Source organism: Rattus norvegicus, chromosome Y (assembly GCF_021556685.1).
Source record: "Rattus norvegicus strain SHRSP/BbbUtx chromosome Y, alternate assembly SHRSP_T2T, whole genome shotgun sequence".
NCBI classification, from domain to species: Eukaryota; Metazoa; Chordata; class Mammalia; order Rodentia; family Muridae; genus Rattus; species Rattus norvegicus.
Window position 1 is genome coordinate 9,249,903 of NC_141555.1, and position 13,287 is coordinate 9,263,189.

General features: G+C 43.4%; 1 pseudogene; it reads left to right on the forward strand.

Moving 5' to 3' along the window:
* Positions 1-1,748: 1,748 nt before the first annotated feature.
* On the forward strand, positions 1,749-2,331 carry LOC147997956 (large ribosomal subunit protein eL19 pseudogene; annotated as a pseudogene).
* Positions 2,332-13,287: the final 10,956 nt, after the last annotated feature.

The following is a 13,287-nucleotide window of genomic DNA, read 5'->3' on the forward strand; positions in this document are numbered from 1 at the left end:
CACTTTAGACTTGTTAGTTGGCCCTGCAGATACAAGCTCAGGTCTCCATGCATGTGCAGCAAGCAGTTTACCTACTGACCCATATCCTTTAGCTAACAATGGGTTTAAAAGGAGATAGAGGTTCATCCCAGAAGACTGACATCATGGAAGCTGAGCTCTGGTGCACACAAGGGCAGCTGTTACAGGGTGAGGGTCATGGTACAGGGGACATAGCAGGGACATGCTTGGGACTTACTTTGCCTGTGCTGCCTCAACACAGAAGCCTGATGATACCGGTGCAAGCTAGAGGAGAGCCATCTCCATTGGTAGAGGTTCCTGTGATCTAAATGTCTCCCCTACCACACCCCTAGGAAGATGTCGCCAAAGATGTCATCATTGGGAAGCAGCACTTTGGAGGGTGTGACTTCAGTCATAAAGATGGACTCCCCTCTGTGTTATTGGTGCCCCTGTGTTTAAAAAGTACCCCCAGAGAGCTTACTGGACCTTCTCAGCCCAGGGAAATATAGGCAGAATGCACCATCTACAAGCCAGGTATCAGGCTTCAGAAAATTTGCCAGGGCTCTTATCTTGGACTTGAAGCCTCTTTATCAGCCATCCAGTCTCTGAGACTGGAATGACAGCAAGCTGGCTGGTTCCTGGGTTTGGCAGGGATCAACCAGGAGAGGGGTGAACATAAAATGTGCTTCTTGATTTCTAGTGAGAACAGAATGCAGATGAATGCTTCAAGGCTAAGCAATATGAGAGGCACGACTTGGTTAATCTCGGGCCCAAAATATAAAGCAAACAAGAAAAATAAATTGTATGAGAGAGTTGGCAGACATGATCGCTAATCTTGGTTGCTGACTGTAGTGGCTCTGAATTCAATTAAAATGCATGCATCTGGGCACTCTTCTGAGGGATTTTCTTGATCTGGTTATTTGAATCAGGAATATTTGCCCTACGTGTAGGTGGGACCTTCTGGTGGCAACCCAGATTTAAGAATATGAAAGAAGGAGCCTTTGATTATTGTCTGCATGCTTTCATTCTCACTGGCATGTTCATCTCTCCTGCGGCTGCTGCATTCCTTTGCTAAATTCTAACCACCTTCTCTGATATCTCATTGTAGACTGAAGACCAATGACTCGAGGAAACTCACAGCACCAGGTTAAGATGGCTGAGGCATTAATCATCATAGTCTGAGCAGCCAATGGGGTTCTCAATACCCTTGTATGGGACAGCCATTGTTAGATCATCCAGTTTCCTGTAAGCCAAATTAACTTTTGATGTGTTTGGTGGTTTGAATAGGAGTGGGCCACCATAGACTCATGTGTTTCAATGCTTGACCCATGAGGAGTGATACTATTAGGAGGTGTGGCCTTGTTGGAGTAGTGTGACCTTGTTGAAGTAAGTGTGGCCTTGTTGGAGTAGTGTGACCTTGTTGAAGTAAGTGTGGCCTTGTTGGAGTAGGTGTGGCATTGTAGGAGTGGGTGTGGCCTTTTTGGAGTAGGTGTGACTTTGTTGGAGGAAGTGTGCCACTGTGGTGGCTTTGCATTGAGATTTGTATATACTCAAACTATGCTCAGTGGTACAGACAATCCCTTTCTGCTGCCTGTGCATCAAGAACTTTGGGCTCCTCCAGCATGTAATCTGACTGGATGCTCCCATGATTCCTGCCATGATGATAATGGACTGAACCTCTGAACCTGTAAGCCAGCTGCAATGGAATCTTGTCCTTTATAAGAATTACCTTGGCTGCTGCGTCTGCAGCCATGAGCATGCTCAGGCTACAGAAGAGCCTTGCCTCTAATGTCCTCCACTGTGGTAAAATGACGGTCCAGTTGGACCCCAATGAGACCTATAAAATCGCCAATGCCTACTCCCGTCAGCTGATCAGGGAGCTGATTGAAGAAGTCCTGATCATCTGGAAGCATTTAACTATCCATTCTCAGACTCGCTGAGAGAAACACACCTTGAAGGGCAGGCATATGGTCATAGGGAAGAAAAAGGGTACTGTCAACACTTGGGTGCCTGAGAGGGTGACCTGGATGAGAAGGATGAGGATCCTGCACAGGCTTCTCAGGAGATACTGGGAATCTAAGAAGATTGATCGCCATATGTATCACAGCCTGTACCTGAAGCTTAAAAGGAATTTATTCAGAAACCAATGGATTCTTATGAAGCAGATCCTCAAACCGAAGGCAGACGAGGCCCTCAAGAAGCTACAGGCTGACCAGGCTGAGGCGCCCAGGTCTAAGACCAGGGAAGCACAAAAATGCCTGGGAGGAGTGCCTCCAGGCCAAGAAGGAGGAGATCATCAAGACTCTGTCCAAGGAGGAAGAGACCAAGAAATAAAGATTCCTTCATGTCTGTGCATAGGGACCTCACTGTGGCCTCACATGATCAGTCATTAAAATAAAACAAGCCTTAAAATAAAAAAGAGTTACCTTGCCTATGGTGTCTGTTCACAGCTATGGAAATCTGACTAAGACAATGTGTATTCATTCTGCCATTTCTGTTGCTCTGGAAACCCTAATACAATAGTGCTCTAGAGAGATGAACAAGTACCCACCAGACAACATAAATTCCAGTTTATTTTTCTGGTGAATATGAAGTTGTTTGGTTTAAAAAAAAATACAAACTTGTTTTTTTGTTTGTTTGTTTAGGAGTTTTTTTTTGTTGTTGTTTTTGTTGTTTTTAAAAAAGAAACACATTAAGCCTCTTCATTCCTATCTGGCTGGCAAACACCCAAGCCCACATCAGCTAAAGCGATTAAGGCATTACGAATGTGTTTACACAAAAACATAAAGTTATCCTGTCAAGTTCAGATGAGAGACAACATCAGCCATGTGGGCAAGCCTAGAGCCTCAACCATTTAACACAACCAAATCAGGACACACTGTCAGAAGCCTGTAATGCCAACAGAGAGGACAGCCTGCATGTTTTGTTGTTATTTTCTTTTATGAATTTTTGGAGCCACCCTGCTCATTAATCCTGTTTATAATATTAACTCTGGCACTTTTTTCTTGGCTCATCAAGTATTTCCTTAATGAACTGTCAGCTCACAGCCCCCCCATCTCCATTGTAATGACTTTCAAATTAAGTTCATCTGGACCAAAGGGGTTTTTAGAACTCTATGATGACAGAAAACAAGGGGAAAAGAACCTCTTTCACTGTATTTGAAGAAAGACATAGTCATTCACCTGATGCCTTCCCCCTGTGCTGACAGTTCCCCAGGTCAGTGATGAGACCTCTGCCTCATGGACACCATCAGAGCTGTGAAATGAGCAATTCCAAACTAGGAGGCATTATACTGACATGACCATATGGTGCTCCCTCACCTACAGCCACCGGGTTTCAAACATTTTCTGTCCTTCCTCCCCTTAAAAGGTAGCTATAGGGATCCACTCTCAGCATCACCCATGACCATAAATCAAAGCTCATACCTTTTAAAAATCAGATGTGTTTATATATTCAAATGTGTGAATATTCTGGCTACAAAGGACTCTGTGCATCACGTGCCTGCCTGATGTCTGAAGAGGCCAAGAGAGGACATTAGATCTTCTGAAACTCGCTAAAAGTTTAACTGTGAGCCATCATATGAATGCTAGGAATAGAACCTGGGTCCTCTGCAAGAGTTACAAGTGTTCTTCATGTCTGAGCCGACTGTCTAACACCCAAAATCTGTGCCCGTCCCCGGAGATGCTTTGCTACTCTACAAAACCACAAGGGAGACTTGGTGACCATCCTAGAGAATAGACTCCACCCTATCAATGAAGAGGATGCCATGCCTGATGGTATTGTAGACACTAGGAGATTTTAGGGAAAGTTCCTTGTATAGGGGAGTCCTGTGAGAACCAAGACTGGAGGAGCACCCTGGACTGGAGAGACATTGAGTTGTGCCATTGCAGAAGATAAAAGAGTGATGGTGCCAAGGACATTTGAGCAATCCCATGAACTATCCAGTCTGGGATCTTAGTTAGGTTTCCACTGTTGAGAAGAGACACCATGACCAAGGACAACATGTAATCGGGGCTGGCTTACAGGTTTAGAGGGTCAGTCCATTATCATCAAGGCAGAGGGCATGGCAGTGTGCAGATAGACATGGTGCTGGAGAAGGAGCTGAGAGTTCAACATCTTCATCTAAAAGAAGCCAGGACAGACTGTCTCACACATGGCTGGGAGAAGGATTTCAAGAACTCACCCCCACAGGGAGACCCCTCCTCCAAGAACGCCAACCTTCTATTAGTGCCATTTTCTGGGCAGTGCACATTCAAACCACCACAGGGTCTCTTCACATATATGATAATTGCACCTGTGTTTTAAAGTCTTGCTTAAAGACTCATGATGTTTGCATGAAGAACATTCGTTGGGTCTTGGTGGCTCTAAAACCCAAAGAACATGAAGTCTTTTATCACCCTGAAGTATGAAATTGGCATGTGTGCATAGCCCCTCCCATCCTCTGCAATATCATATTGTTAAGTGTGTGAAGCTCCAGTGTGTAGCCTCGTAAGTGCCGGCATGTGTGAATTCTTGAGCCACACACTCAACAGAATCAGGCATGAGCCTTCTGTACTTTTGTTTATGGCTATGAACTCTGGCCTAGACTGATGGGCAAGTAGTTCCGGGAAGGAAGATTGCTGGGAGCAGCCAAAGGTATGAAGGTATGTGATTTAATTACAGAGCTGAAGGAATCTGGTTCGTTTCTTCCTGTACCACATGAGAGAGAAAGTCACTCTGCTCATCCAATTGAAAAAAAAAATCACAGAGAAAATGCACATAGGACGCTTGTTTTACCTAGACTAGACCATTAGCCCTGACACATATTTAAATATCCATATGTACAGAGGAACCATTGCTTTTTGGTGCAGAGATGCCCATAATTATAGGCATCCAGTGCAAAATCAGGCAGATCTGGGTGTTTGGTGTGAGAACACCTCTCTTCCTGTGGAGTCCCCTTCATGACCACTAAGGTGGCTACATGTTCCCAAGTTCACCACCATTCTGTTCAGCCCCAAAACAGATGAAGAAGAACACATGATTTGGGGAGATGTGATGGGCATATTTTAGACCATCTCCTGTGCACAACAGAGAGCAGCATTGAAAGGACTGGAGAAGACGTTCCTTGACCCCAGCCTTTTCTCACAGAAACAGCTGACAAACCGCCCCACAATGTTCCAGTTATTGGTTTTTCCTTCAATAAGAGAGTTTAAAATAGCACCCTTGCCTCCCCCTCCCTCCCCCAAGGGATGGTCGGTAGGCGCAGGGACCCCCAGGCTTCCTGTAGGAGAAGCCTCTGTGCTTCCTTCAGAGCAGCTCTCCAAGAAAGTAAATAACATGTGCTCATTATTTACATGAGGCTTAATTAATGCAGAACTCGCCCCCATACTTTCCAAGACACCCGTGGTAATGAGCTCTCAACTCTCTTCCCCTCCAATTTGTGATGTCAAGCTGAAGAGCTGCATGTGACAGAAGCTGGGAAGCTGACGACCCGACAGCAGTTTGACTCCACAGTCTCACAGCTTGGAGAAGTATCTCAGCCCCAAAGCCTGTGTTCAGCCATCCTTTCAGGGGTAATGGTGGTGTGGTTGGTGACGTGGTCCCCAGAGAGCCTCTATGGTTATAAAAGAGGTTCAACTGAAGAGACTTTGAGGCTGTCTCTAATTTACACACCTGAACCAGCCCCGGCCCTATTTCCAGGCAAAACATTTCATAAATAGTACAGCAAAAGGCACTGAGTCACGCTGACATTTATTCATAGCCAAACGTCCTTGTCCAACCGACGAGAACACACCTCCAGAGTCCTGGAGGAAGCAGCTGTGCCTGTGGTTCAAACAAGACAGAATAGAGGAACTGGAAAGTTAAGGGTGATGCTGAAATGGATAGAAGCTATCTTCTGGTGTCTAGCCTTTGTCTACTAATGGCTGAGCTTCAGAAACATCAACAACACCGACCCAGCCAAGGCTCCCTGCAGATATAGTGCACGTTTTCCTAAAGATATATCAGTCGAGGCTGAGAAGCACGTGGGCCTGAAGAGATAGCCCGTCAGTTAAGTGCATGTTCCAAACTCCCAGGGAACCCAAATTCTGTTCTTAGGATCCACTTAAGCAGCTCATAGCTGCCTGTAAATCAGCACCCAGGAACCTAAGGTCCTCTTCTGGCCTTCAAGGGAATGTGCAAACAATATGCATGCACGTGCATTCGTGTGTGTGCACACACACACAATTGAAACTATCCTTACTGAGCCTCAGGAAGTGTATGGCCTCTGGTTTTACGCTGTTACTAGTCCACTCTCATTCCTAGACCCAAACGATGGAACTCATAAAACCATCTTGGAACTTTATTTACAAAAAGAAAATCACCGAAGAGAAACAAGTGATGGGCTAGAGAGATGGGTCAGTCCTAAAGAGCAATGGCTGCTCTTACAGAGGACCCCAGTTCCACTCCCAGAACCCACGTGGCAGCTGACAACCATCCATAAGTCCAGTTCGAATGGATCAGACATCCTCTTCTGATCTCTAAGGGTACCATATGCATATAGCACGCACACATAGGTGCAGGTACATATAAAATAACAAAATAAATCTTAAAAAAATTTAAATAAAACAAGTATATTCAATCACTATATTTTACCTAATTTTTAAACTTCACTTTGTCCTTCAACCTTGCTGTAAATTATATCTTTTGAATAATGGTGCCTGAAAAGCCACAGAATTGTGTATAAAGCTCTCTCTAAATGTCCATGTTCAAATCAGAAAGAGTGACAGTCACCTTCTCTGTGTAATAAACTCAGTCATTCCCCCCTGTGGTTTAGTAGGGGATCCAGCTTTACCTGGATGGAGGTCTCTGAGTGGTACAGGAACTGCTCAGGCTCTGACTGCAGTATCCAGTGTCCCCTCCACTGCTGACAAAGGACATGTCCCTCCCCACGGGGACCACAGACCCCAGATGCTGGTGCAATAATCGAGCCTCTTGATTTCCCTCTCTGTGAGGTAAAGGTATCCATTCACCTGCAATTCATCCAGAACCTTCAAGAGTCAGAAACATCCTGCAGAACAAAGTAGCTTCTCTGGCCCTCTCCAAGGTCCTGAAAACATCCACGAAGTCCAGTTCCCTGAGAAGATGAGGGCACCCTGCCATTGCCACAGCCTCCTGGCTAACAGAGAGGATGGGGAGAGGAGGCAAACACTCTTTTTCCCATTCCTCATGGTTCCCATTCCTTACATATTAAACATGCAACTTGCAGACTCTTCAGTCAAAACACCAGGGGCTGGGAGATGGCTCATTATGTTAGGGATTCAATAATCAGAATTTAAATTCTCAGCAATGGGCACTCTGTCTGGAGCCACAGTCATTCCAATGAGGGCTCTGCCAATAGGAAGACGTCCGGCTGCCATGTACAGGGCAATACCGTAGCCCCACCCCCTTTCAATCTTTCATTCACTCACTAATCAATAATCATGGGGCTCAGTGCAGAGGCCACTGGCTTGAAGTAGAGCATGAGAACATCGAGTGTGTGTTAATTCCGCGTGATCACACGATGTTTCTGTGATGTCAGAGCCACGGTCTCCAGGTTACCACCTGGACCCATTCTCACTCTGATTTAACACCTTTATTGGAAAGAACATAAAGGGAGGATACTGGAGAAAGTCCAGGGTAGACAAAGTCTTGCCAAGTCCCCAGTAGTAAAGTGGTCCCCCAGCCACAAACCCTTTTCACCCCTCCATCCACTTAAGCCTGTGATTCCTGAATGATATTAATACAAACAAACCAGGCATGGCTATGCCTAGGTGCCATGTCCAGAAACAAATGTTTCCTATAGTGGTTGTATTAGAATAACCATAACCCAAGAATGCAGCCCAAACATCAGTGCCAGACTACCTTCACTAACAAGGGTGGTGGTGGCGCTGGAAAAGGCAGCTGGAACTTAGGCTGTGCTTAAGCTGGTGTTGACTGTAATTGATCTGTTTCTTCCAGAGGGGAAAATGAGGAATGTGAATAGTTTCAGATGTGGATCTCTAAGCTCTGATATTGATGCCTTTGTTAGTCAGTGTCTGAGATGGCCCAGAGGCTCTGGGGAATCTGGCTTGGGACAGGACAGATGCTTTTCATCCTAATTCACCATGGTTCCTCCAAGTTATGACAACATGGTTTGCCTGTTCACTTGATACTGTCCTGGCCAGTCTGCTGGCTAACAGAGGAGCAGCACCTCTTCCTCTGCCTCCAGCAACGTCTATTCAACCCACTTCCAGCCCCAGACCTGCTTCTCCCATTTCCTATGATCACAATGAATCTGTAAAGAATTTTAGGGCCGCTAAAATGAGGGAAACCATGTGGTATTTGGCCATTTTGCTTAGGATGGGCCCTCCCAATGTAAGCACTTCTCTATTTAAAAGATCAGATACCAAACAGACCCACACAGCCATATCTCTACCCAGAAGCTCAGGAAAATACTCAAATTTGAGAGAATCTTTTTTTTTTATTAACTTGAGTATTTCTTATATACATTTCAAGTGTTATTCCCTTTCCCGGTTTCCGGGAAAATATCCCCCTCCCCCCTCCCCTTCCTTATGGGTGTCCCCCTCCCAACCCTCCCCCCATTGCCGCCCTCCCCCCATAGACTAGTTCACTGGGGGTTCAGTCTTAGCAGGACACAGGGCTTCCCCTTCCACTGGTGCTCTTACTAGGATATTCATTGCTACCTATGGGGTCAGAGTCCAGGGTCAGTCCATGTATAATATTTAGGTAGTGGCTTAGTCCCTGGAAGCTCTGGTTGCTTGACATTGTTGTACTTTTGGGGTCTCGAGCCCCGTCAAGCTCTTCCAGTTCTTTCTCTGATTCCTTCAACGGGGGACCTATTCTCAGTTCAGTGGTTTGCTGCTGGCATTCGCCTCTGTATTTGCTGTATTCTGGCTGTGTCTCTCAGGAGCGATCTACATCCGGCTCCTGTCGGTCTGCACTTCTTTGCTTCATCTATCTTGTCCAGTTGGGTGGCTGTATATGTATGGGCCACATGTGGGGCAGGCTCTGAATGGGTGTTCCTTCAGTCTCTGTTTTAATCTTTGCCTCTCCCTTCCCAGCAAAGGGTATTCTTTTTCCTCATTTAAAGAAGGAGTGAAGCATTCACATTTTGATCATCTGTCTTGAGTTTCGTTTGTTCAAGGGATCTAGGGTAATTCAAGCATTTGGGCTAATAGCCACTTATCAATGAGTGCATACCATGTATGTCTTTCTGTGATTGGGTTAGCTCACTCAGGATGATATTTTCCAGTTCCAACCATTTGCCTAAGAATTTCATAAACTCGTTGTTTTTGATAACTGAGTAATATTCCATTGTGTAGATGTACCACATTTTCTGTATCCATTCCTCTGTTGAAGGGCATCTGGGTTCTTTCCATTTTCTGGCTATTATAAATAAGGCTGCGATGAACATAGTGGAGCACGTGTCTCTTTTATATGTTGAGGCATCTTTTGGGTATATGCCCAAGAGAGGTATAGCTGGATCCTCAGGCAGTTCAATGTCCAATTTTCTGAGGAACCTCCAGACTGATTTCCAGAATGGTTTTACCAGTCTGCAATCCCACCAACAATGGAGGAGTGTTCCTCTTTCTCCACATACTCGCCAGCATCTGCTGTCACCTGAGTTTTTGATCTTAGCCATTCTCACTGGTGTGAGGTGAAATCTCAGGGTTGTTTTGATTTGCATTTCCCTTATGACTAAAGATGTTGAACATTTCTTTAGGTGTTTCTCAGCCATTCGGCATTCCTCAGCTGTGAATTCTTTGTTTAGCTCTGAACCCCATTTTTTGATAGGGTTATTTGTCTCCCTGCGGTCTAACTTCTTGAGTTCTTTGTATATTTTGGATATAAGGCCTCTATCTGTTGTAGGATTGGTAAAGATCTTTTCCCAATCTGTTGGTTGCCGTTTTGTCCTAACCACAGTGTCCTTTGCCTTACAGAAGCTTTGCAGTTTTATGAGATCCCATTTGTCGATTCTTGATCTTAGAGCATAAGTCATTGGTGTTTTGTTCAGGAAATTTTTTCCAGTGCCCATGTGTTCCAGATGCTTCCCTAGTTTTTCTTCTATTAGTTTGAGTGTGTCTGGTTTGATGTGGAGGTCCTTGATCCACTTGGACTTAAGCTTTGTACAGGCTGATAAGCGTGGATCGATCTGCATTCTTCTACATGTTGCCCTCCAGTTGAACCAGCACCATTTGCTGAAAATGCTATCTTTTTTCCATTGGATGGTTTTGGCTCCTTTGTCAAAAATCAAGTGACCATAGGTGTGTGGGTTCATTTCTGGGTCTTCAATTCTATTCCATTGGTCTATCTGTCTGTCTCTGTAACAATACCATGCAGTTTTTTCACTATTGCTCTGTAATACTGCTTGAGTTCAGGGATAGTGATTCCCCCTGAAGTCCTTTTATTGTTGAGGATATCTTTAGCTATCCTGGGTTTTTCGTTATTCCAGATGAATTTGCAAATTGTTCTGTCTAACTCTTTGAAGAACTGGATTGGTATTTTGATGGGAATTGCATTGAATCTGTAGATTGCTTTTGGTAATATTGCCATTTTTACTAAATTAATCCTGCCAATCCATGAGCATGGTACATCTTTCCATCTTCTTAGGTCTTCTTCAATTTATTTCCTCAGTGTCTTGAAGTTCTTATTGTACAGATCTTTTACTTGCTTGGTTAAAGTCACACCGAGGTACTTTATATTATTTGGGTCTATTATGAAGGGTGTCGTTTCCCTAATTTCTTTCTCGGCTTGTTTCTCTTTTGTATAGAGGAAGGCAACTGATTTATTTGAGTTAATTTTATACCCAGCCACTTTGCTGAAGTTGTTTATCAGCTTTAGTAGTTCTCTGGTGGAACTTTTGGGATCACTTAAATATACTATCATGTCATCTGCAAATAGTGATATTTTGACCTCTTCTTTTCTGATCTGTATCCCCTTGATCTCCTTTTGTTGTCTGCTTGACCTGGCTAGAACTTCAAGAACTATATTGAATAAGTAGGGAGAGTGGGCAGCCTTGTCTAGTCCCTGATTTTAGTGGGATTGCTTCAAGTTTCTCTACAATTAGTTTAATGTTAGCAACTGGTTTGCTGTATATGGCTTTTACTATGTTTAGGTATGGGCCTTGAATTCCTATTCTTTCCAGGACTTTTATCATGAAGGGGTGTTGAATTTTGTCAAATGCTTTCTCAGCATCTTAGGAAATGATCATGTGGTTCTGTTCTTTCAGTTTGTTTATATAATGGATCACGTTGATGGCTTTCCGTATATTAAACCAACCCTGCATGCCTGGGATGAAGCCTACTTGATCATGGTGGATGATTGTTTTGATGTGCTCTTGAATTCGGTTTGCCAGAATTTTATTGAGTATTTTTGCGTCGATATTCATAAGGGAAATTGGTCTGAAGTTCTCTTTCTTTGTTGTGTCTTTGTGTGGTTTAGGTATAAGAGTAATTGTGGCTTCGTAGAAGGAATTCGGTAGTGCTCCATCTGTTTCATTTTTGTGGAATAGTTTTTATAATATTGGTATGAGTTCTACTATGAAGGTTTGATAGAATTCTGCACTAAACCGTCTGGACCTGGGCTCTTTTTGGTTGGGAGACCTTTAATGACTGCTACTATTTCCTTAGGATTTATGGGGTTGTTTAACTGGTTTACCTGTCCCTGATTTAACTTCGATACCTGGTATCCTTCTAGGAAATTGTCCATTTCCTGAAGATTTTCAAGTTTTGTTGAATCTAGGATTTTATAGTAAGATCTGATGATTGTTTGAATTTCCTCTGAATCTGTAGTTATGTCTCCCTTTTCATTTCTGATTTTGTTAATTTGGACGCACTCTCTGTGTCCTCTCGTTAGTCTGGCTAAGGGTTTATCTATCTTGTTGATTTTCTCAAAGAACCAACTTTTGGTTCTGTTGATTCTTTCTATGGTCCTTTTTGTTTCTACTTGGTTGATTTCAGCTCTGAGTTTGATTATTTCCTGCCTTCTACTCCTCCTGGGTGTATTTGCTTCTTTTTGTTCTAGAGCTTTTAGGTGTGCTGTCAAGCTGCTGACATATGCTCTTTCCTGTTTCTTTCTGCAGGCACTCAGCGCTATGAGTTTTCCTCTTAGCAGAGCTTTCATTGTGTCCCATAAGTTTGGGTATGTTGTATCTTCATTTTCATTAAATTCTAAAAAGTTTTTAATTTCTTTCTTTATTTCTTCCTTGACCAGGTTATCATTGAGTAGAGCATTGTTCAATTTCCACGTATATGTGGGCATTCTTCCCTTATTGTTATTGAAGACCAGTTTTAGGCCGTGGTGGTCCGATAGCACGCATGGGATTATTTCTATCTTTCTGTACCTGTTGAGGCCCGTTTTTTGACCAATTATGTGGTCAATTTTGGAGAAAGTACCATGAGGAGCTGAGAAGAAGTTATATCCTTTTGCTTTAGGATAGAATGTTCTATAAATGTCCGTTAAGTCCATTTGGCTCATGACTTCTCTTAGTCTGTAGACATCACTGTTTAATTTCTTTTTCCATGATCTGTCCATTGATGAGAGTGGTGTGTTGAAATCTCCCACTATTATTGTGTGAGGTGCAATGTGTGCTTTGAGCTTTAGTAAGGTTTCTTTTACGTATGTAGGGCCCTTGTATTTGGGGCATAGATATTTAGGATTGAGAGTTCATCTTGGTGGATTTTTCCTTTGATGAATATGAAGTGTCCTTCCTTATCTTTTTTGATGACTTTTAGTTGGAAATTTGTTTTATTTGATATTAGAATGGATACTCCAGCTTGCTTCTTCTGATCATTTGCTTGGAAAGTAGTTTTCCAGCCTTTCACTCTGAGGTAGTGTCTGTCTTTGTCTCTGAGGTGTGTTTCCTGTAGGCAGCAGAATGCAGGGTCCTCATTGCGTATCTAGTTTGTTAATCTATGTCTTTTTATTGGGGAGTTGAGGCCATTGATATTGAGATATATTAAGGAATAGTGATTATTGCTTCCCTTTATATTCATATTTCGATGTGAGGTTATGTTTGTGTGCTTTCACTCTCTTTGTTTTGTTGCCAAGACGATTAGTTTCTTGCTTCTTCTAGGGTATAGCTTGCCTCCTTATGTTGGGCTTTACCATTTATTATCCTTTGTAGTGCTGGATTTGTAGAAAGATATTGTGTAAATTTGGTTTTGTCATGGAATATTTGGTTTCTCCATCTATGTTAATTGAGAGTTTTGCTGGATACAGTAACCTGGGCTGGCAGTTGTGTTCTTTAGGGTTTGTATGACATCAGTCCAGGATCTTCTGGCCTTCATAGTT